Source organism: Falco rusticolus, chromosome 14, assembly GCF_015220075.1.
Source record: "Falco rusticolus isolate bFalRus1 chromosome 14, bFalRus1.pri, whole genome shotgun sequence".
NCBI lineage: Eukaryota > Metazoa > Chordata > Aves > Falconiformes > Falconidae > Falco > Falco rusticolus.
In genome coordinates, this window is record NC_051200.1 from 4,382,996 (window position 1) to 4,408,875 (window position 25,880).

The 25,880-nt window shown below is 40.2% G+C and overlaps 1 non-coding gene across 1 annotated transcript; it reads right to left on the reverse strand.

The window, feature by feature from the left end:
• Nucleotides 1–17,741: 17,741 nt before the first annotated feature.
• TRNASTOP-UCA lies at nucleotides 17,742–17,830 on the reverse strand. The gene has a single exon. It is a non-coding gene; the product is annotated as a tRNA-Sec (tRNA).
• Between the last annotated feature and the right edge of the window lie 8,050 nt (nucleotides 17,831–25,880).

The window sequence follows — 25,880 nt, forward strand, 5'->3', positions numbered from 1 at the left end:
CAATGACAAACGACAGCTGACAGACTTAAAGCCAATGTAGGAGGGAGGGAGAGCTCTGTGCTGTGAGGGATTCATACTTTCCTGTATTTCATTTCTGTCTTATTTCTATTTTATGTGTTTAGAAAAGAATTTATACACATAGATGTCCAGGCCTAAATTTATGCCTGTTTTCAGGCAAGTTATACCTTTGTCTCTCCTGCATGCCTTTCCAGTTCTTTCTTATTAACTCCTGTCTATCTGAGTTAATTTCTGAAAAATTTCCCAACTACAGTTTTCTGATAAGGAAAAAAAACCAAAAACCTCTGTGAAAAATATTACATTCATCCTGCTTTTTTCCACTTAGTTTCCATTTCCAAATGTGCTGATATCAGCTGGGATAGAGTTAATTTCCTTTATAGTAGCCAGTATGAGGCTATGGTTGGGATTTGTGCTGGAAACAGTGCTGATAATGCAGAGATGTTTTAGTTATTGCTTACACAGTGCCAAGGCCTTTTCTGTTCCTCACCCCTCCACCCGCGAGTGGGCTGGGGGGGCACGAGGAGCTGGGAGGGGGCACAGCCGGGACAGCCGAGCCCACTGGCCCAGGGGATGTCCCACACCGTATGGACCCTGCTCAGCAATAAACCTGGGAGGGGAGGTTGGAGGGGGGGCACTGCTTAGGGACTGGCTGGGCATCGGTCTGTTGGTAGCGAGCAATTGTTTTTATTTGCATCACTCATCTTTCTTGGGGTTTATTTTTCTCTCTGTTGTTTTCTTCCTTTTCCTTACAATTATTTATTGTTGTTGTGGTTATTTATTAAACTGGTTTTATCTCAGCCCACGAGTTTCCTCACTTTTACACTTCTGATTCCCTCCCCCATTCTACTGGCTCTCTCTTTATTTTACATGAAGAAAAAACAAAGAATGGTAGTGAAAGCAAAAAAGGGGAAGAAGCAGGTCTGTCTCCAATTTCCTACTGCAAATGCTCCTCGGCCCCTTCCTGTACAAAGCTGGCATCTTACAGCTAAAGGTGCAGCACCCAGACCTATCACTACTTATGTGCCAAATTTTCTGAAGTCCCTGCTAGATTATTTGTGGCATCCAACTTGCATCAGTTACAAAAGTGCTAACTTTCAAAAACTTATATATCCATAGAGACTGTAAAGCAGAGTACCAAAAATTACCCATCCTTTGATCAGGATGTCTTACTAACTGTTAGATAGTCGATAAAGATTCTCTTCCCTGAATATAAAATACTGTGAATCTTTATTTACAATAGAAAACCAAAACCTATATTAGGGTCAAAATATATCTTGCCTTGGTTTTGTTTCTTGGCATATATATTCTGGAGTTGTCGTCTTGCTCTAGGAACAGCATCTCAGAGTACCCCAGGCCACACCTATAATGAGCAAACATATAAGTAAATGGACAGATATGGTACATAGTCAATGTATGTTATCACCCTTACGTCATCACGGTCAGTTCTAAGAGCATTTTCCATCCCCAGGTAATCTGCCTCTCACTGAAAAGACTAAGTAGGACGGTTGTGTTGATGCTGTGTGGCCAAGTCCCACCAGTGAACCAAGTGTGGTCCAAGATGACTTGAGCTGCCTTCTTGTGCGTAGTGCTTACAGCCGAAAGCAAGCTGGGCAGCAATGACCCACAAGAGCCAAGTGCCAAGGAACCCAACCATATTCTGAGGGTTTGAACACACATCCCAGTGCAAAATCTAGTCTCTTCTGATGCAACACATTGAGTAACGCAAGAGAGAAACATTGCCTGCTATGTACAGGCTCCAAGCAGCATCCTATCTAGCAAAATGGGTATTCAGGGCTGTCCCCATGGTGGCTACACGCTGCTTAGTTCTCTTATGGACTGTTGGATTAGCTGCAGCAGTGAGATTCTACCAGCAATTTTCTCCTAAGTGAGTAAAGACCTTCACCAAGGATGGTTAGATCCACTCTGTCCCAGCATTAACAAAGCACAAGAGAAGAGTAAGTCAAGACAACGTTCGCAGGGAGGTTGAGCTACATTTCCAAACTGGGTTCTGAATTTTTGGAGATTCAGAGTCACCTGGCAGAAACCTCAGAGCACCTATTCTCTAAAAATGAATCTTTCCCTAGTATCTCAAATTAGACACCCAAAGAATAAACAAATCTGCAGTGCTAATATTCAGCTTATTTTCACTAGTAGCAGCTTTTGCAGGGATAATTTAATTCTTCTGTTTCATCTAGCATTGGTGCTTGTAAACTCCTTTGAGGATCCCTACCAGGAATTCATCAACATGAAGGATATATACTGGGAAGATCATAATCAAGTCAATCAAGGGGAGAAATTCAAAAGCTTTGCCACTAAAGGAATCAAACATAAAAGCCTCCCTGGGGGGGAAGAGGTTTATGTACCATGCCTGGCCTATGTTAAGAAAATTAAAACTCGTTTCACAACATAAAAGAGCCAAAGTGTCAAGTCACTAAAACCAGTTTCCAGTACAGATGCCCTTTTCCAGACTGGTTTATGAGGGAAATACAGATTTATAATACATTTAAAGAAACACAACTGACAAAAACATAACTAAGGGATATATACAAGGAAGACAGCACAGAACATAAATTAAACAAGGACAATTTAAATGCAATTTAGCAGCCATCCATGTTGCTATAACTAAGGATTCTTCTGTTTATATACATGGCAAACTTCTTACTTTTTTCAAATGAAATGTTTGCAGAGTAGATACTTCTAAGGAAGCTGGCCTAACATAAGAGTTGAGGTTTGCTCTTGTTATTTCCCAGAGTCTATTCAGATGGAAGGGTAGCAATGCATGAGGAAGGGAATCGAGACTATACTGGAGTATGTGTGTCAATGAATGGAAAACGTACTTGGGTATGCTGCTTTTTAGTTCTGTTGGAATAGACAGTTATCCTCTTCCCTCCCCCTTGCCTGGTTCAGTAATTTTGTTTTGAAAGCCTGCATATTTAAGGTGAAGCACATTTTAAATACATCATTCAGAGCAGGATGGAAAGAAATCATTTTTCTGAAGAAGGCTGTCAAAGTAACGTCCAGAAAAGGAGAACAGGATCTACTAGCTCCTTTCCAAAACTGTCATTCCTTTGAAACTGTATCATATAAAGAACTCAACAGAAACGAAATAGAAAATTTGGCTGAACAGAAAAATGGGGCTCTTTAAACTTGAGGAAGTAAGATGATCTCTAGCTTTATGTTAGCAGTGTTTTAGGAAACGCAGCTACATAACTGGGTAAACATTTTGTTGCCTCCAAGAAGAGTCATAAAGAATCTGGTGGAGATTTTTCAAAGCTGCCTTAGGGGATGGATGTCTAATCCCCATTAAAATTAACAGAAACTGGCTCCTCAAACCCAGTCAATGGCTTTGAAGAATCAACTCTGTGGGGGTAATATGTAGTATCAAAGGGTAGGGATGAGTTGTATGGTTAACTCCATCACATGGGATTTACTTGTTTGTTTATTTGTTTCTTGGAATAAAAAGGAAGTGGGGGGTAGGAAGGCGACAACAACAATAATAATAGAGATTGATAATCATAATCTATTATTATTATTATTATTATTATCATCATCATGAGACTGAGCTAAAGAGCCAGGCAGATTTTTCCCAATGGGCTTTAAAACAGTGGTAACTGGAATTCTCTGACTAAACTCACAACTCAGACCTTTTCTGGCATGATGATAAATTTAACAAATCATTATTGGCTGGAACACAGTTATTTATTTTTAATTTCACCAATTTTCTCATTTTATTCTCATAAGGTTAAAGAGAAGATTTTAGATATCCAGTAAGAACGAAAAAAATTAATTAAAATGTCATGAATGTAAATGTAAGAACTTTCAACTATCCAAATGACAGCCCTCTTAAGGATGAATATTTTTTTAACATTAATAATTCTGAACACTTTGAAACAATTTCCACCAACTGGACTTAAAAAGCATTTTGAATTGAAGACTGGCCCTTTCCTGAAATTATTACAAAAGTTTATGAACTGCTGTTCTTACCAAGAATTGGTAATATCAAGTAAAGCTTAGAGGCAACAACTTAAAAAAATGAGAATATTTAATGCAGAACAAGAATTACTAGAATAGACACAGGAAATAGTTGAGGAAAAACTTAATTGGATTGACTGAAATATTAAATGAGTACACAAATAAAAATATCCACAGTTCCATAAGACTGGATCAACAGTTCATCTTTAGGAATTTGTCATCATTTAAGTGAGATTCCCAAAAAATACATTGTGTATGGGCACCACATTCTGTTTTCCCAGCCTTACCTAAGATAAAAACCTCTTTGATACATATCTGAAACAGAGACACTTTTAACCTCCTGCTGAGGATGGTCCTTGGTCTCACTTTGCAGACTGGGAAACTGAGGCTCAGAGAGATAATGCAGGGACATAAAACCTCCCCACATCAGGAGCTGCCTGCTCCACATCCCCGAGCAGGTACTAGAACAGACCACCCGCTGCTCCTCTCCGGTGCCCTGCGATGCAGGGGCCAGGCACGCTCGTACCTCTCCCTGAATCCACCGGCAGCAGTGCTTGGCAGTGCTGAGAATGATGGGCCTTATTTGAAGGAAGCTGCATCAGTGGTGCAGCCAGCTCTCCCGGTCCCACTGCCTTTGTCACAATTCTAAAATCACATGCTCCCTCTTCCCTAGAAAGACTCCCACAATAAAAGATAAAATGGATTGTTTTGAGAATCAGTGAGACTGACTATGTACAAAGTACTTTCCTTTAGCCTCTTTCAATATTTGGAGGTGGTGTTTGTTGCAGTGCAGAAAAATACACGAGTTGAAATGACAGCTTTGACAGCATTCAGTTCCTCTTTCAATTAAACAGCTCCTGCCTTCTCAGTCAACCCACACTTGGTAGGAGCGTTTCACTCAGCTTTTCTCCTGGCTTCTGGCTTCAGGGTTTTATTCCCACTGTGTGAAATGAGGGTGAGTCCATACCTAGGTTCCAAATTGGGGTAAAAGTCACCACAAAAATGGGAATAATGCTTAACATTACCAGAAGTAAATTAAGTCTAACTAAACAAGCCATGGCAAACAGGGTAAACTCACACTGTAAGGTGGACTTTCACACAGAAGGCAGCTATAAACTGAGTGTGGCCTGCAAATCAATCAGCCCCCTGCCTCTACCTAATGAGACCCTTTTCTTTATTGCATTTTTATAGACTTATAAAACCAGCCTAGGATGGATTATATGGGCCGTCTGTCTACCCTGTCCATCTGTCGCTATGGTATTGGTGTTCACCTCCATAGACCAGGATGGTACTTGGCAGGGGTTGGAACTTGAGGGAATACAGAGGTGACTGAGAAACTTTTAAAAAATTAACAAAACAACAACAGATGTACAACCTCCTCCCCACTAAAACACTGAATTCCGACAATATCAGTTTGTAAAAAGGACTGTAAAATCAAAATGAGTCAACAGGAAAACTTCTCTATAAATGCAGCGCAATGCTTCAACAGCCTTTGTGTGAGTACGCATGTGAATGTCAGTCCTAATTCACATAAAAACACAGACAATTTCTCAGAACTCTAAATGTAACATAATTACTTTTTTTTAAAAAAAAGTTATGTCTATTTGGGTAGAACTATTTCAAAGTTCTAGGATAATGACTTCATTTAACATCCATTACACATAAGACATTTTTGGAGTTATTCCCATAGAATCAAAGCTTTCCTGTTCACGTAACTCATTTTTGTGATTCTTTATTTTGTCAGTGTTGCTGTAAACAATGTGCTGCTCATGGCAGGGAGGGGAGAGGAGAGACTGTTTAAGGAGCAATAGTCATCCCTCCACAGAATTTTGTAGTTACATTTACCAGCTGCATAAGTGTTCTGATAAACTGCCAAAAAGGGTCACTATAAAGCAACACTCCTTTAAAGTTTTAATCCCTATTAAAGGAAATTATCTGGACTCTCTCCAGAAACATTTTTGGGGGGAGAAAGGGGCAAAAGCTTCCGCAGAAGATCAAATGTTGTTGATTATAAATTCATTACCAGCATAGCTGCTAACTTCAGTAAATTAACAAGGAACTTTTATTACATCTAATCAAGCTCTTGTTAAAGATAACAAGTTCTTTTCATTCCTTGTATTTGTGTAACAGTTACTTTTCTGGAACTCATCAAAGCTTGTCGTGAATCCATGCCAAAGTACCACTCTCTCTTTTAACAGCTTTAAAAAAAATTAATGAAACCTTATGATCACAGTGAAAAAGCACTGATTATGTCAAAATATTCCAAGATAAAAGATTTGGAATTACAGAGAAATCTGCCCCGGTATCAGCAAAGAGACTGACATTCCACAGCAGAAAAGTCCTAAAATGACGAGTTTTTTCACTCTTGCTTTTTATTGTTTTGTTTGTACAGAAAAAGCTTAGCTGAACAGCCTCTTTATGAAATCTGATAGTGTAACAAAGATCCATTATGGTTTCACTTTAGAGCAGGCTTCCACTCAAATATTAATTGCTAAAAAGCTATTTTACATAATCAGTTTAACCATATGATTATGATAAGAATCCTTTATCAAATAATCAAAAGTGGCAGGGAAGAATGTTTTGCTTTGAGGCTTCTCACTAATAATACATTTTTTTTTTAGAAAATCCTTAACTTGCTGTAAAAAATAACTACTTCAAAGCAAATATCTTGGTGACAGCCTACTGCACTGAGATCCCTTTCTTACATGCCATGATCTAAATACATATTTTTCATCCATTTCATTTGTCTGCTGTCCAAGTTTATAGTGATGAAAGAAACGTTTCTGGAAAATACCTAAGAAAGTTGCAACGCCCACTGAAATCAATGTCTAAACTGGATTAGTCTAATATAAGAAATTTTCATGTAAAACTTAAAATTATCCCTACAATGAAGTATGATAATAAGTGATAATAAAGCATACACAACTGATGAGATTAATCATTTAATAAAAGGCAATGCAAAACAGTTTTTCTCAGTCCCACCCCCCTAGCAGTACCAAAAGAAAATAAAACCTAATGGATAATACATGCCTTTTTAGGTAGGTCAACTAAAAGTCCTTCTATATGCAGTAAGATATTTCCACAATTTAACTTTCTTTTCCTACAGTCAGTCAGTAGCTTATTGCTTATTACTGATATTGCTTGAAGCCCTTTGTTCTAACAAGCTATTTAAATAGGAGCTTTCACGGATAGTGCAGTTCTTTTGTTTATTTCTTTTCCATGTTTGTTGGCCAAAATGAAATACTCAGGCACAGAGAAGCTGAACATGAAGATGGTCATTTCTCCTTCTCCCAGTAGGACACCAGTTGTATCTGGGCAGCCTTCCATTGTCTGTTGTCCTGGCATAGAAGTGTTTGAAAATCCTCTGTAGAGGCACTGTCCAAAAGTCAAGAGGTGAAGCTGAGAGGGCAGCCACCTGCAGTCTTTTTATATCTGCCTAATATCAAATACATTCAGCTTAAAATGTTCTTGGACAGCTCTAGCATCCTGTAATTATCATGTAATGCATCCCTCCTCCCCAAAGCAATCTAAGGTTCATAGGCTCGGGTTAGATAAAAACAGTCATCGTTAATAAGACTAACATTATGTAATGAGCTGACAGAAGACCCATGGAGCAGCACCGTGGTTTGAACCATAAGCACTCATTTGCCTCAGTGCTGAATGGTGCCACTGCTTTTCCATGGAGCCTAAAGCAAGTCACTTCATCTTTGTGCCATGCAGACTGAGAAGGAAAGAGCTCTTCTGTGCTCCTGCTGATTAGGGGCCGGTTGGGCCCTTGTTCTTAGCCTCTTGGCTGCCTCAGAACATGAACAGAGCAGCTCTTTCCTTGGAGTTACACTGCTCGCAGCAGTTACAGCATTGGCTGTGCTGTGTTTGCTCTTCTCTCTAGGCCGGCTCCTCTGCAGAGCCTCTTAGTGCCCACGCCCGAATAAACCAAACTGTGTACTTGGGCAATGGCAAGAGCTGTGGTAATTCACCTTTCTACATGAGGAGAGAAAAGCCCTGGGTACAATGTGAGGCTTGAGAGGTGAAAACATGTGTCCCACATGCACCCACATGTTCCCTTGAACATGAAAAACCTAGCTAACTAGGTTTTGAACCTATGCTGTACTGGCATTTCTGGAAGATGAAGGGTTCCTTGCAGAACCATGACACAACATGCCACAACATGCCACCCTGTTACCACAGCACTGCTTCTTTCCTACAACTGAAGAGGTTCTCTGCAGAACACAGCAAAGCAATACTGGGATTCAACAAGTGGTGTCCTTCCTACCCAAGGACGCATGGTCACAATGAGGTCTAGGAAGGAGGAAAAAGAAAATGACAGATAACTAACCTAAGAAAAGACAAAGGAGCCAAAAAGATGAGGGATTGATGATGGAAGAGGAATTGTAGAGAAAGAAGGCAAGTGGACTGTGATCACAAAAAAAATCTCTCTTACATGACCATAATGATAAATTGGCCCTGTGTCCCATAAACTGCCACAAATTAGCTATGATTCTTCTTTAATCTGTGTTTAAACAAACCTGCTATCATCTAAGGTTGTTGCTACATGACCTAGAACACCAAGAAGATCCAGTCAGCTTTCCCTTTAGAAGCAGACTCTTGCTCTAGCAGTCAAGGCTGACAGGCGTGCTCCTTGGGTTGGGGACTGCTTCGTTCTTTAAAGCAAGCAAAATGTCAGGAAAGCAACACTGCCACAGTTAGCACGTAAAAGATACATGGAAGATTTTTCTTACAGCAACAGGCAGAAATAAGCACTAGCAAAACCTGTGCAACTCCCCAAACAAAATACAACATGAAGATTTGTTTTCTGTATTAAAAGCTTAAGATGTAACAGCCTCTGAACTGAAAATACTAAATAATTAGGTATAGAATAAGGTAGGTAATAACACCCATACATACATTTCCTCCTTTGAACCATAGATTTATTGGCTGACACAGGATACATGAGGATTCTAAACCTCATATAAGTCAGAAACAACAATCTCTACCATTGATATTTATCATGTGTTCAAATGCTGATTGAAATTTGAACATCTAAAACTGAAAACTGACCTTACTAGTTATGGAAAAAAGTTTTCTTCTGATACCAACAGCAATTACACATCATTAAACATAAGCTAAAGCTCCTGTGTTGTTTTTTTTCTCTCCTTCCTTTGTTTGCTTTGTTTCTGTACTTGCCTTTCATCCCATTAAATTCATTGGCCAAATTAGTCACTGTTATCTGATTTAAGAATCATTTCATAATTAACCAAAAGGAAAAATAAATCAGGTTGTTTCCAATTCCCTAAAACCCAAATCTTATCCACCCACTCCAGCATCTGCAGATGGTAAGCACAGTATGTCTCTTCATTAATATCAATAATGTTAGTTGTTAATATCTACATACAATAATCTTTTGATCTATACTGAAATTATTTGTATGGCCTACGTCTGCACTCATTGCTCAGGCAAATAACTCTTGAATCAAAGAGAGCTTAGCTCAATTAAAGGCTACAAGGAAAGAGCTCATATTTTGTTTTTGGCACTAAGTGCACTGGAAGAATCCCGTAAGAAGCAGCAACATTACGGGGATATACGCCTTTGTACTCAGCAGCTGCAAGAGGGTGTCTCAGCTCTGTGAATCAGCCCTGTAAAGCAACTACTGGTGGAAATATATGAAGAGATTATTTGTGGAGCCAACAGGTTTTAGCAGGCACTGGTTAAGTTTTGCTACAGTGTGAGTGTCTCTTACCACTTCAGAAGGGACATAATTAAGTAGTAATAACGTGTGAGAGATATTAAGGACTGTCTGTCTCAAGCATTTAAAAAATAAATCAACTTCTCCTTCCCTAAAGAATGAGCCAAATAAAAATACCCTTTTTAATTGACCTTGGGCTTTTCTTTAATAGATTCTAAGTCTTTGAGGTTTGCATTTCCGAGCTTTTCTCACAACAAGGGGCTCAAGAACTTATTTTGAAAGGTAAGATGCTTGCAGAAACAAATTATTCTAGCAGCTGAGGCTTTAGGAAAAAATACTAAAATGCCATAAAAGGTAAGTTATTTCTTTATGGCCTACAGATTTAGAATTACCTTCCATACCAGTTCAAAGCCAGAGAAAAAAATCTGTTTTCTGAAATATGGAATTTGTTTTTATAATACTTACCATTCAATTGTGTGTATTTCATATTTCTGCAGTTTTCATTTTGTATTTACAAATGCCCTGACTACAGGGCCATGTTAATTCAGCTTTGCCCAGGTTAATGGGTAAGAGTAGGAAGGTGGGTGTTGTTGGGTGAGCTGGTTTAGAGACCTAGTTCCCTCCAGAAATGTTCTTTTGAGGAATGCTGCTGCAACCATTACAGATAAGATATACAAGAATATTTGGTTTTCTGTGACAAGAGTGGTGATTGTATTCATTCACTGAAGGCTGAGCACACTATTTCATCAGTTGATGGTTATTCCCAGAACATGCAATTAAAATGCAGCTGTTCATTAGGAAAATAACACAGTAGTCTTGCATAAGTCAGGTGTGTCATGAGCAAATAAAGGGGTCATTTTTGGTCCAAAGCAGTCTGTGAATAAACGTTGGACAGGACATTTCATATACAATTTGATAATCTGCAGTAGAGGCAAGGCTTGAAGCAAGAGCAACAATAAGCTTCTGAAAGTTGAAAACATACTTTGAGAAAATCTTCAAAAGTACTTCCAATAGTCAAAAAGATCAGTCCTAGCAACACACTGAAATTAGTTAAAGCATCAGAAATTTCTAGGAACTTTTCTTCCCCAAAACAAATACCAACCCCAAAAGACACCCAGCCTCAAAGACAACTATGTATTCAAAATTTAAAAATTCACAGGGAAGAGGTAAAGGACAGATTCTCACTTTTGCACCAACTTTTGTTATTGCTGTAGCAGGTCAGAAGTCTTCCAAACTGCAGTTATATTATTAATCTCTTTTTTAAGGTCATTTTTAATTATCGCAATATGAAAAAGACTCTTGTGCAAACAGAGTGACTATATGGTATAGGTGCTGCTCTGGTTATCATCTGAAATAAGGAATAAAGTATAGCAACAAGCAGTTTCATCTCCTTATTCATCACTGATTCACATTGCTCCGTGTGTTTGGACCTAGGGGACAGACAGCTCCATGTTTTCAGCCTGATACCAGCACTCAAAGGCTGCTATACAATCAAAATTTCACAAAACGTGGTCATGCAGGATTCCCCGTCCATGGGACAGAAGTGACTGTTCTCCTTAGACCTGCGAATTTATCCACAAGTACATCCTTTCCAGTCTGGGATCCTTCACTGATATGGTAGGTGTGTTTTTGAGGCTGGTTTGGAGTTGCATTCTACCTAGAGAAAAGGAAGATTGCTTTCGCTTTTTCAGTTTCCCAAGGATCAACAGCTGGAAGTGTAGTTAGTGGACAGAGTAAGACTCAAGAAATGAATAAAATTGAAAGAGGTGTAGTTCTCACAGTAGAACGGTACACAATCTTGGCCATTAGGAGAGAAGGTCTGCTTGTTCATTAGCTTAGACAAAGGCCTTGTCCAAAGATTATACCAATGAACTAAAACAATATGATCCCTCCAATGTGGTTTTAATGGCACAGGCACTAATGGAATAAAGGTGATTCTTGCCTCTAGGGCATAATCTACCTTTATTCCAGTAATTGCATTTAAGATATGATGAAGCATTACTGTATAATTTTAATATAAAATAACAATTCAGACTAATCCATCCATACTGCTAAAAAATTACATCCATTCTTGCTTTCAGTTCATTCCTTGTCAAATATCAATATAGGGAACAGCCGCTTAAATTTTTATGATATATAAAGCCTGCTTGTTTGGAGATAGCTCCTCAGAGACCTAGCTTGCCAAGGTCATCTTATGTGTATAAATTCCTAAGTCAGAGACCAAATTATGAATTATTAAGACTAAGAGAAAAAAACTGCATTTGATTATTGGTTTTTCATTATTATACTTTAATATGCATCATATTTATCCCAGATCAGGGAAAATATATGAAAATGTATGCTCTTCATCTCTGAAAACCTGCTTATCCAATTCAGTTACAAATCAAAACAGATAACAGATAATGCCAATGGAATAAATAAAAAAATTATTAGCTAATGTGAGGAAAACAGACTAGTCATGTCAGCCACAAGGTTGCCAGTTTTCATCCACAGCAAGAATCTCTTTTTTGGTCTCCTTTTTGCCTTCAAAATATGAGTTTCCTGGCCCAAGCCTCAGTGGGTAGTTGAAAGTCTGTTTTCTCTCTTCCTTTGGATTTCTAATTGAAATCCACCCTGCTTGTGACGTTTAATATTCCAGTAGCAACTAGTGAAAAAATTTTCACTGGTGAAGGAGTTTTCAGGACTGAGCATACAAGTGACAATTAAAAAGCACAAGGATCATCTTTTGAATCTCCAGAAAAGCCTACTTTTCTCTCTTGACTATATCACTTCTGTCAATCTCTTCTTAGAGTGAATAGCCTACAAACACTGTTCCTGAAGACACTTGTAGTGAGCTAATTCCTCTTTTTAAAAATTCTAACCCAGCAGATACATGTCTTACCTTCTAAGCAGCAAGGTTGGTTAATGCTTAATTCCCATACATATTTGAAGAACGGTATACCATTATTGAATGAATACAATGGATTCTAGGCACAAGCAAGCGTATACACAGATGCACACAAAGGCACCTTGGAGGGACGTACTTGAGGTAAATGCAAATAGAAATATCCTCTGGGAATGGCATCCTTCTGCTAACAAAGCAGGAACATAATACCAGTTGAAAATGACTGATCTGCCTGCCAGCGGCTGTAGCCCTTTGACACTATTACACCTCAGTAAGTTGGTGTGCGTTGCTAAACTTGGCCCATGGCTTGCAGGGGACCTACTGACAAATAATTTATGTGATCGTATTTATCTTAAATTCTGCATGTAATATGCATTTGCCATCAAGAAGCATATGGGAAGCAGCTACTCTGAAGCTTTGAAGTGTGCGGCAGACTAGCTTCACTCCTTTCTTTTGTTTTGTCAAGGTGGTGTCCCAGTTCCCATCGGAACTTCTCCATGGGCCACAGCATAAACAAGGGGGATCATGCTGATGCAAAGAAAAACTTCTCCATTTAAGACATCTGAAAAATGTCCATCCGAAAATCCACAAAGATCCACCTAACCATCAGGCCCACTGTTATTTTGAATCAATCCACAAGCTTTACCTCCACCACATGAGTCAAGAATAAATTTTACTGCATTAAGCTCACAACTTGAAACTACAGGATATAAAAAAACCCACAGGATAAGATAATTATACCAATCATTCTGCTACGCATAGGAAGAGACAATATTACAGGGAGAGATTTAGAACTTCTCCATTAAACTTCAGTACTTAACATTTCAAATGTGAACAGCATTTTGGGGAACAGAACATTCACAGGAAAGTTAAACGTCCATTTGGTTAAAAATTATCCCACTAGTTTCCCCTTAAAACTACCATGCAGCCATTCACTTCTATACAGTACATTTGTCAAGTGAAGAAGGAAGCCACTAGGGCTAATGTCTAAAATTTGCAACATCTAAAAGCAATGCTCTTAAAGTCATGGTTAGAGAGAAGAGATTGTTCAATACCCTCTCTTATGTTCTGTGATTATCACAGCTCACACATTACAATTAAATCCATTTGTAAGCATCAAAACAAAAATGCTCTGACTTTAGAAACTGCCAGCCACCTGCATCATAAATTGACTTCAGTCTGTTTTGCAAGCACTCATTTCAAATAGAGACTTTCTTCAGGTGTACCCAACTTCAGTCAGCCAGTGCCTTCAGTTCTGAATGCTCTTTAAAAGACAAACATTGAAAAGGCATGTTCCCTCTTCACAGTGAATGGATTCTTTGAGGAAATGGGAGTATTAACTGTGATACAGCTACCCTTTTTTTCAAATTCTTTCACAAAGACATCACTGCTTCTGGGACCCACAGGCCCACATATTATTCACAGACCACACACTGGGAGGAGATGCATTGACCTCAGGTCTGTTACATCACCATCAGTGTTACTCCACCCAGGATCTGAATAGTTCATTTGGATGAAGTTTCAGAAGTTATCAAGAGCAGCCTGCATAATAAACCACAAACTTGGGCTGATTCAGTTTTGAAAGGCTAAATAGTGCTCGAAACGTCAAAGAAGCCAAATTTTCCTTAGTTTTTGTTTTTGATGTGGTTTGGTTGGTTGGGTTTTTTTAATTCATATTACAGATTCCCTATTTTATTGCTCGGTCCCAAGGAAACGAGACAAAACTTTCATCTGTACTCATTTATCTCATCTATCATTTAGAGGATGACACGGCCTCCTAAATTCTACAAACTGGATGTGAGGCTCTGCCTTACGTGAGCAAAGAACACCGTCTCCAGAGCCAGACCGCAGGGCTCTCCTACTTCTTTTGTACAGCTGAAGCAACACAAAGCAAGTGAGAAATTACTAAGGATTCCTTCCCTCGACACAGGGGATCCTCTAGGTGGATGGATGACAGGGCAACCTGCATTACACAACAAATGTATGTCCTTCCCAGAAGGGGCCTGTTAGGGATTGTAAGCAACCAAACTGATTGGGAGCAGACATGATAATGTAAAAAGTCTTTTGAGCAGCAGAATGAAGGATTGCAGCCCAGCCTTGAATGTGTGCTAAGACTAAAAACCAGAAGTTTATTAAGATTGAGGGAAGAGAAAGAGACCTGGCTTCCATGTCCTTCCCTCTTCAGGTGTACTGAGCATAAACCCAGCACCACTGAGAACTGTGCTTTTGGGCTTTCATTTCTCAATAGTCATCCTTTCACATGCCTATAGGACAAAGGGTAGAAGTAACAGAGAGTGTTAATAGCTTCACTACAGTTGACTGGTGTTAAAGACATGGGCTTTAATCAGAAAGCTGTTGCACATACATAAACCACAGCAATCTTAATCCAGAGAGTGACACTGTGCGTACAGACCTCTTGCAAAAGCACGTACCTTTAATCTGCATTTGTGTTTTTAGGGGAAAAGTCTCAGCAGAATTCTATCCAGGAACTCATAGGAGATAGAAGGAAAAAGTATATTTCTGTCTAAAAATCAGAAAAGGGCACTAAGAATGTAAACAGAACAGAATAAAAATAACCACATAGATCAAATTACGCAGCACCAAAACAGAACAGTAAAGTTTTCCATTACCTTTCACAGAATAGAGCTCTCTCACTCTGAGCAAGGCTCCAGCTGTTCTCTTGGCTGTCCCATGGGCATTGATTATGCCAGACATCCTATGAGCTGCTGCCCCCCTGCCCCCCCCAAAAAAAAAAAAACAAAACAAAAAAAAACCCAAAAAACCAAACCAAACAACCTTGGCAATATCATCTAGAATATTCTAGCACTTTAGGAATTTAGGTACCCAGTTTGCTAGAAATACTGCAGTGGAGGAACTCATGAACATCAAAGTTTACTCTGCTAAACTGGGTAGAACGTGGAGGTTCCCCTGCTGGGAAGCAGTCCTGCCAGGCAAGCCAGGTGCCACACACTCCCTCACATTTGCAGGCAGCCACAAACCCCTGCAAGCTGCTCCCTGACCCCAGTATAAAAAGGAGGTTACCTATTGAGGCCCAGAAAGGCCATGAATTCTGAAGTCCACAGCCTTGTTTCTCCTAAGTATATGCCCAAGTACTCAAGTCAGAACAACTTCTTGGCACTTCTCAGTATCCACAGAGGAATGTCCATGTCCTGCCTCATCATATGGGCTGCATATGCAGTGTAAATGGGTGCAATGCACTTTATGTGGTCAGCTTTGTTCTAAGACTTTAAATCTTTAATAGGATTTGAAGGTAGAGAAGAGGGTGCGTAAGCTGGGAATCTATGTATCTCAACATAGACTCAACTCTTTCTAGAGTGATTGTCCATATGCGGTCTTACACTCTTAGAATGCTTACTATCCACTAACTTTCCCACTCCACCAGTGTAGATTACTTGGATGAGAAGACCCAGGCCCTCAAAAAGAAATAGAGAGGCAGAGAAGAGAACAATCCTATCAGGAATTACAGCAGCCCCAGAAGCTTCTGTAATAGCATATTGCCTAGTGTAAATAGAGCCACGTGGTGGCTTTGCAAACTGCATGCTTCATGAACAACATGAGAGAAGCTCAGTCTCCCTAGCGCTCTCCTAACAGCTCTGATACACTTGATGCCCAGGCAAAGCATTCTTCTTTCAGCATCAAAAGGTGTAGATGTCTTTAAAGATGGATGTATTGAGTTTACATGGCAAGGTTTTGGTAGCAAGTGGGGGGGCTATAGGGGTGGCTTCTGTGAGAAGCTGCCAGAAGCTTCCCCCACGTCCAATAGAGCCAGTGCCAGCTGGCTCCAAGATGGACCCGCTGCTGGCCAAGGCCAAGCCCTTCAGCAACAGTGGTAGCATCTCTGGGATAACATATTTTAAAAGGGGAAAAAAACTGCTGTGCAATGCCAGCTGGGAAAGAGGAGTAAGAATATGTGAGAGAAACAGCCCTTCAGACACCAATGTCAGTGGAGAAGGAGGGGGAGGAGGTACTTCAGGCACTGCAGTAGATTTCCCGCCCCCCCCTCAGCCCACAGCGAGGTAAGCTGTGCCCCTGCAGCCCACAGAGGTCCACAGTGAAGCGGACAGCCACCTGCAGCCCATGGAGGACACTATGCTAGAGCAGGGGGATAAGCCTGAAGGAGGCTGTGACCCCATGGGAAGTCCATACTTGTCACAGCACTCTTCAAACTATCAAGCTGCAACAAGGTCTTTTACCATCTCATCCAGCATACTCTTCATACCAGTCCCTCTGCTGCCTTCTCCTCACCTCATTCAGAGCATGTGCTCTCTCTCCTCCTGCTTCTTCCTCTCTCCACTTCTTCCTTGGCTGTTCTCTCTTCATTGGCTCTCAACCACTTAACAGAACCAGCCCCAGCTGCACCTTATCTACATTGACCAACCCACTGCCTCTGAAGCCAACCCACAGCTGTATATTATCAATGCTAATTAACCCAGCTTCATTCTTCTACAATTCCCCCTTTTTTTTTCTTAACATTTCATACCTTATGTTTTTCAATCATTAAAACCTTTTTACAAGTAATTTTTTCATACAGTCCTCTATAATTCCTCTGCACGTGCTGGGGCAGGTTCCTGGCAAGACCTGTGATCCCATGGAGAGAGGAGCCCAGGCTGCAGCAGTCTATTCCTGAAGGATCGCACCCCATGGAAAGGACCCATGGCTGGAGCAGTTCATAAAGATCTGCAGCTGGTGTGGAAAGGATGCATAGTGGAGCAGTTCACAGAGGACTGTCCCCTGTGGGAGGGACCCCACACAGGAGCAGGGGAAGAGTGTAAAGAAGAAGGAGCAGCAGAGACAATGTGTGATGAACTGAGCCCAGCCCCTTTCCCCATGTCCCTGTGCTGCTCTGGGGGAAGAGGGAGAGAAATCAGGAGTGAAGCTGAGCCTGGGAAGAAGGTAGGGGTGGCAGGAAGGTGTTTAAAGATTTGCATTTATTTCCTATTACTCTACTTTGATTTGACTGGCAATAAATTTAATTAATTTCCCCAAATCAAGTCTCTTTTGCCTATGACGGTGATTGGTGAGTGATCTCTCTCTGTCCTCATCTCAACCCACGAGCCTTTTGCTGTATTTTTCTCCCCCTGTCCAGCTAAGGAGGGGAATGATAGAGTGGTTTGGTGTGCATCTGCTGTCCAGCTGAGGTCAATACACCATAGTCCTTTTCGGCACCTGAAAGGTGGAAATGAACTACTCTGGCACTAGAGACAGCTACAAGTTTGAAGCCTGCACCCCAGACCACTGATGGTTGTCTGGGCCCTGTAGCCCCGCAGCTACCAAAATCTTGCCATGCAAACCCAATAAAATGGTAATGCTGAACAGGAACGTCCCACAGGAATAGGCACTCAGCTGTGACAAAGCTCATCACTTTTCTCCCATTGAAAAATCATGGTGGGAATTCAACATCGAAAGGACAAGATGCTAGCACAGCTGCAAAATCTTTGGTCTTCCACAGATTTCCATGGTTGAGTATATGAAAGTGCACAGGGTGAATGTACACAAGGACAATCAGTCAAAAAACAGATGCAGGGGGAAATTGTGTGGGATCTACACAATGTCTAGGTAAAACTGCGTTATTTCTAAATCCATATTGGAGTTCATCACTTGGGTAACCCTGGTATACATACACAGAGACAGCATGAGCTTCAGCTGAGAGATGAGAGTAGTCCAGAGTCATGGACCGTGTGAATGTGTGAATGTCACCAGCGACTCACCGCCCTGGTTCAGTGGGGAAGCCGCTCTGGCACTGAAGCTGGTAACACAGATGCCAAAGCAACAACACGGGATATGAACTGGAGTGGCAAAAGGGAAAATAACTAGTAATAATGCTAATAGTAGCTTTTTTTTTTTCATTTTTCAGCTCTAATCAAGTACCTATATTTACAGGTAGCCACGCTAATGAAGGGCCTGATTCCCAGAACCATTGAGTCTCCAGCAGTTTCTGTGGAAACTGCTATATAAAAATCCAGCCTCTTACAAGGGACTAAATATGCATTGAATAGCTAAAGCTAGGCCACTGTTTTTAACAATGACACCTTGCTATTTTGGTTTACATATCATAACAGCTGGGGATGGTGCAAGGCTGATAAGCAAACTGAAGTGGAATTAAAACATAAAGCCAGTATTAACTGTGTAAGTGAAAGCCATGGTTGGTAACCCTTTATGTGGAGATTGTGTAGACTGAATATTAAAGGGGAAAAACTCCAGAAACCTGACAGGTTTTCTGTGCTGCAGTCAGTTGGGGAGCGGGAAGAAGAAAACAGACATTCAAAGACAGAAAAAAAGGGGGGAAGGAAAACAGGAGGTCAAACATTCATTTGATAGGCTGAAATAATTCAGGGGATGACAACATTTTTAATATCCTGACAAACACTTGGGCCTGCTAGTTTAAGAATTTTGTCCCTTCCCCTTATAACTGACACAAGGCAAAGTGCCCGAGTTATGGGGGTTATCGCCCTAGAAGGCTCTAAGGTATAAACCCCAGGACTGGACACCAAATGGTTCCACTCTGACATCTAAAAAAACATTTACAAAGATTCTTTACAATGCTTGGAGTGACAGTTTAGCAAAGGAAGATAATGAGACTCCTCCCCCCAATGTTTACATTACGCCATAGAAGCATTATGGATCTATTGTTTTATCACAGCATTCAAGGCAAATTCTATACACAATTATAACAGAGTAAATCTGGAGTATGAGTGTGGATTTCATGGATTTGGAATTCCCAATGATTATTGTTACTGAGATTAACACTGAACAGAAATCAACCTTCAGGCTGAGCAGAAACCAACCCATCGTGAAGGTAGATTAATATAGAAATCCTGATCACCTACAGAGTCCTTAACTGAACGTCTGCTTAATGAAGGTTAGGATTCAGCTTTCATTTCATTTGTGAATATGTACCACATCTCCTTCATCCCCCAAATATCTCAGTGATGTCTGCTGGCATTTGTGTGCACAAAGTAACTAGTAAAGAATTTAATATATTGCAGCTTCTTCCATTCAACCTAACAGCAGGAAATAACCATTTTCTGTGTTAGTGCTTCAGGGACCAAGTGCCTGCACCTGATACAATGCTGGTAGACCTTAGAAGCAGTGCAGGAATTAATAGCATAGAGAGAATAATTTGTGAGAATTGCACTACCTCCAAATGAAATCCTTCTGCCCCAATCTTCAGCTATAAAATAACGTGCTGTGGCCATTTCCTAACATCCATATTATGCTGCAGCTACTTTTTCATGTACCTTCTTTTGTACAAAGCACATTGAAGTGGGGAGTGATGGGAAGGTCAAATTTGTTTTGGAAAAGTCCGAAAGCTCTTTCTGCAGCAGTTATTAGGAGCACTGTGAGAAGGCCCAGTGGCAATGATATATAGATAAACATCTGCATTCCTTACATACCAAAATCATTTTTGCTTCAAGTAGAACTTCACACTTCCAATGCTAAGCAGATTGTGTATGTGTCAATTAGACACCCAAATTCTCTCTCCCCATTTGGTGTCAGGTATCCATTTGATAATTTGCTTTTGCATTATGAAGAGCCATGACTGACTCAGTGATCCTTTCTTTAGATTTGTCAAAGCTCTCCTGCACGCTGAGCAAACATTTAGTCCTTTTACAATACTGTGTTAGCTGACTCTTTAGTCAAAAAGTATTCCACTACCTTAGAGCTGCATTGCAAAGATCCCCAACTATTTTATGCACTGCCTACTTAAAAAATAAATAAAGATTGAATTACATTCCTGAGCCCAGGATCCTCTTGCACTATACAAATGTAAGTATTTAATTTGGCTTTCCCTGTTTATGTTAGTTTGTTTTAGTTGCTCTGTGTCTTACTCAACCACAAGAATGCAGTATAATTGGACTTATTCAGTACTGTGTGTCTTTGGCTGCTTTTTGATTCCCAGAAGTAAAAAAAAAAAAAAAAAAAAAAGTTTTTAAAGGAAGGTCTAAAAGTGTTTTTTGTTCTTTAGTTGTGAAACTAAAAACTAGACAAACAACCAAAAGAAATTTCATACCGAGAGTCTGCAAATAAAGGCACAGAGTTAAAAAATGAACCGATTGTAGCAGTGGTGAAAGGAAGCAGATTGCCAGCCTTAGAGACTGAAGTCTGCTCACTCCTGCAGAAACATGTTGGAGATTAGAACTGTGCAGTACCCCCTCCTGAACTACCTTGCCAGCATAAATTGGTTTATGGCAGGTACAGGGGAGAAGAGGAAGAAACCACACAATAGACAGCGATGGGGTGACCTTCCCTGGGAAAGTTTATTCTAGCCTGCAAGAACTGGGACGTACAAAAAACCTGTTTCAGCTCCCACTGTAGGAAATGGAAAGACTGCTGCTGGCTGTAGAAGGAGCCGCTGCAGGTCACAGGAGAGGCTCAGGTGACTGTCTCAGCACCAGAGCACCTCACGCCCAAGCAGCAGGACTGACAATACCAGTCCCCATGGCTCCTTCACTGAGACTGCCCACAGTCATTGTCAGTAGATTCTAATTCTGGTGGGGTTTGTTAGCCGGTTGCAAAAGGCTAGCATGTGAAAGCCTGAGCTACAACTCCTCTTATTTCACACTCGTGTCCGGTAAGGTCTCATATGCTCAGTCACCTGGAACACCATCCTGAGAGACCAGAGCCTGGAACCTAGTCTGAAGAGTGGTGCCCTCTGGTTTTAGGGGTTTATCTACATGGAGCTTCTTGCAGAGTTAGACCCTAGTGATGTAGGCAGACTGTTCTCAGGGTACTGGGAAATGGTGACCATACGCAAAAGCAGGCCTTTCAACTTAGTAGGTCAAGCAAATACACCGTCAATGGTTCAACACCTACTGAACTTCTGATTTTCCATCCATCCTATCATTTCATTAAATACAGATTAATTCCTCAATTAGTATTTTTAAAACAAAGAGTTTTCAAATTGCAGGCTGTATTTTTATTAGCAGACATTACTGGCAAAACACAAGAGGCCAGCAGGAGCATATTTGTTGCTGGTGTAAGCCAGTTCACCCCACGGGTTTCAACAGTACTATGCTACTTCTTTAGAACTACAGCCTTGGTTTTGTAACTTAATTTGAAATAGTTACATACTTCTTTTTTATCTGAGTGAAAGTAATTTGCATCAGCATTGATATCTACTATGCCGAGGTAATGACATTCATTCAGTATCTACTATGCCTAAGCAACGATAGTTCCCACATTCAGAGAGGATCTTACGTCTCAGGTCTTCTCTGACAGATTTCTCCTTTCTGCACTCAGGAGTAAGAAGCAGGTTCAGGGGGGGACGAGAGCAACCAGGCAGGATGAGGGACCATCTTTTACTCTGCAGAAAAGAAATGCTATTTGAATGCCAGGCTCTAATGGAAATGGGGAATCCTGCAGGCCACCAAGCAGCAGAGGAACTAAAAAAAAACAACCAACCCTGGCCTCATGAATCTTGAAGAGCATCAGTAGAGCTTAAAAGTCACAGAGACAGCATCTGGAACAATATGGAAGAAACTTTGTGAATTATGGGTTTTTTTGGTATCTTCCCTTAGATTCACTCTGGTTTACAAGTACATAAAGTTTCCCTAAAAAGACGTTGAGGATTCTCCTAGGAAACATGTTTTCTCTAGCAAGATATACTCTACATAAACAATCACTCACAACCAGTTCCACACCGAGCATGCCAACAGCTTTTCAGTGCAAAGTGCACGGTCAGGGTCGGGGCTGGAATGTGAAGTGCAGCCCTTCCCAGACACAGGGAGCATGCCTGAGAGTGAGCCTAGCTGAGCAAGTTCAGGGCAGCCCTGTAGATACTTTTGCCTATTTCTACAAAATGTGTTAAAAGAACAACAACCAAAAAAACTCCACAGGAGGCTGAAAGCAGCAGTACCCAGAGCAACTATAGTCAAATATTCAGAAGTAGCTCCAGTTTGGAGATGTTCTTAGTTTTTAGATACCTGATAAAGAAGTTCCACCCAGAATCCCCAAATCAGTTACCACATTTTAAAAGACTGATTTTCTTAGGCTGATTTCTATGCCACAATGCTCTATCTAGCCTTAAAAAGCTCAATAATTTTACTGAAAGTCCATGAATTTCAAATCTTTATATTTTACAATTGCTTATAATTGAAAATTATGTTATACAAGTATTTGAATTGAAAATTTATTGTAAGTATTGTTCTAGTCATCAGTTGTTTAAAAGCACTGTGAACAAAACTGATTCTATACTCAGTTTTAAAATACATGTGCAGCAAGCATTGCATTAGCAAAATAAGGAGTAGCCAAAGAGGAGCAACATAAAGCAGAGGCACACCCTTCTAAGACAGAATGCAAAGCAACACCCATAAGTAAGAAATAAATAATCTGTCACAAATTTTATACCTTACTGTTCTCTGTTGCAGGGGCCCACACATAGATATTTTGCAGATGCCATCTACTGGGGGAGCAGGAAAATTAATTAATGGTACGCAATGTTCATGTAGTAAATAAAATAAATTGGGAAACTATTCCTAAAATCTCACAATTTCTTCACTTATGTTAGCTATTGCAAGAAGAAAAGTGATGAAGGCAACTGTCCCTTAAGCATTTATGATGGGCCAAAAAGAAAGAGGGGAAATGTAGATACACGAATGTTAACATCACCGAGACAGCAACCAAAGTAGAAATAGCTTTTTTAATTAATTAAACCCTGATCATAAAACTGAGACATCACTGGTATCCTCGAGAAGTACCACATTTAAACTAAGAGCATTTAGATGCTTACAGACCGTAAGAGGTCATATTCTCATTGTTTATACAATGCTGCCCTCTAGCACTGAAAAGTAGTGACAGGATTCGTGAAGGTTTTTCTCATGACAGGTTCTTTTCCTTTCAAAAAGTGTCTGTTGTTTGCCATATCTGTGCTTCAAAGCTCTGCGTTTTAAAGCTCTTATTTGGTAAATTTTCTACACTAGCTGCATTTCTCCTGGCTAAAGAGAAACAGAAAAATTAGCTACTTATTTGCAATTGTGAAAGTTGAACATTTTTGGAGACAGCTCTGATTTATAGAGATAGACATACCTGGCTAACCTCTGCTTACTCAGTGGAAACTGCACTATAAGAAAACCACTCTGGTGCCAGTGAACTCAAGCAGCGGCTCTACGTGCTTCCAAAGACCTACGTAATACCTTGTCGTTTTTTCTAGTGCTGTACATAAAGGGTACATTGCAGTTCAAGGCTGGAACCATAAACCCCAACCACACTAGAACATACTGATGGGGTCTGATACATTCTAACCCATTTTGCATCTCCACACATTCCCCCCATAACCTGTGATCACTTTCTGCTGCTAACGCAATCCACCTGGGAATCAAGATGCCAATAAAATGCATATTAATTGAAATTAAAAACTAAATCAATAATTTTTAAGGGCAGTTATAAAAGAAATTCTTATTTCATTTCTTCTTTGGCCTGGTAAAACATGCTAAAATTCCCAAGCCCTGTGTTGATCTCAGGCCTAGGCTAGCAAGGCATCGACGAGCATGTTCATCTCTAAGATACCCTGACCAGTACCACCGAAGTCAGTATGAGTTAAAGACAGACTTTTTTTCTGAACGCCTGCCCTAAACGGAAGTTAAGATTCTGGTCTCTAATTGAGTTGAAAGCCACTGAAAAAGAGTTTCATTTAGAAAATCTTGTTTGAATTAAAACAAACCCAAACTGGCTCCAGACCAAAACTGGAGAGAAACATAATTAAATATTCTGATTAAATGGCTTCCATGATTACAAAAAATAAATGAACACAAGTTTTCTGTTAAAAAAAAGCCATCTCAGGGAAAGTACCAGAAATACTGACAAAACAACGAAGGTGGGCTGGCAGCCACTGAGCTAAGGGAGGCTCTTCAACTACCTACCTATAAGACCAAATTGTTTTTTGAAATTATGCAAAATTTGAAAGCCATAGCAACATAAAGGTCAGGCATCAATAGAAACGTACTTCAAAAGGCAAAGAAATTTGTATTTTACCGAGTATACTCCCTGAGGACCTAGCAAAAGATCACTGCTGTCATGTGAATTCAGTTGAACTGAGGAAGACATCAATCACTGACATGCATCTGACTCCCTGTTTCTCTCCCTGCCACTACCCCAAGCTGAATTACACTGCCACAGGATATAGCACCCATAGGCTGGGCAACTCAAGATGTCCATACTGACCTGCATGTCCATCTTCCCCTCTATCTTTCAAAATCTTTTGTAGACAGCCCAAGTGGAGGGGGTATGGCTACCAGGAACAGCACATTTGCACTAGAAGATCTCAGCTGGGTATTTGAGGAGGCTTTTGTACTGCCTAAATAGGACAGCAAACTTGGTCATTAAATAACAGACATTAGATAAACACATGAGGTGTGAAGGCATGGTAATGTATCTGCCTTAGGGACTCCAGAGTACTGAAATGTCATTTTACAGTAAACTGCTACTTTGCATCTGCTGAGAATTTCATATTAACTCAAAGCATTTCCACTAACCTTTTCCCCGTAAATTTAAACCTTGGGAGGGGTTTACAAGTGACACTACTGAAAAGCATGGTGCAGTACTGGAAAAATGTTTTACATGGAACAAAATGGTAGATTAAAGCCTCCACCTCTATTTGTCCAAACAAATACTCTTTTCCGTTAACCATGACACAGGAAACCTGTACCACAGTCTTTGAGGCTGATTATGTGGAACTGCTTTTAAATATTACTTTGGGGTTTGTCTTTTTAACTAACCAATGGGACATTCTTAAAATACCATCAAACTATTTCCCTTGCTTAATATTGACAGCAACACTTTTTGAAATGTTCAGCTTCTTACCCGCAGCCAGTTTGCTGAAAGGTCAGGATTAGATCCACTAAAGAGTCATACTGGGTAATTTTTCAGTGTGTTATAACCAATAATTGTCAAATGGTACACTTAAATCTCGGATAGGATTCTACAGGCCTCAGGCAAAATTCCTACTGTAGTCATGAGAATTTTTCTTGAGAAAAGACCAAGGGATTAAACTGCTGAAGGAAAAGAGTAATTTTATGAAGCCCTGCTGGCCAGTTTACACATCAGATAAACTGGTGTTGAAACTGACAGGCAATAGAAGATAATAGAAGAACCATCATACCCAGTCAGACCCCTGATTCAACTACTACAAAATCTTGTCTCTGGAAATCAAAAGTTTGTATATGTATGGGGAGACGAGAAAGCCCTAGAACTGAAGATACCTCAGAATAGTACCAAAGTACCTCAAATAGGAAAATTACACTTAATTAAAAGAATGGTTAAATATTGTCCTAATATAGTCCTAAATATAGTCATACTGCAATGCAT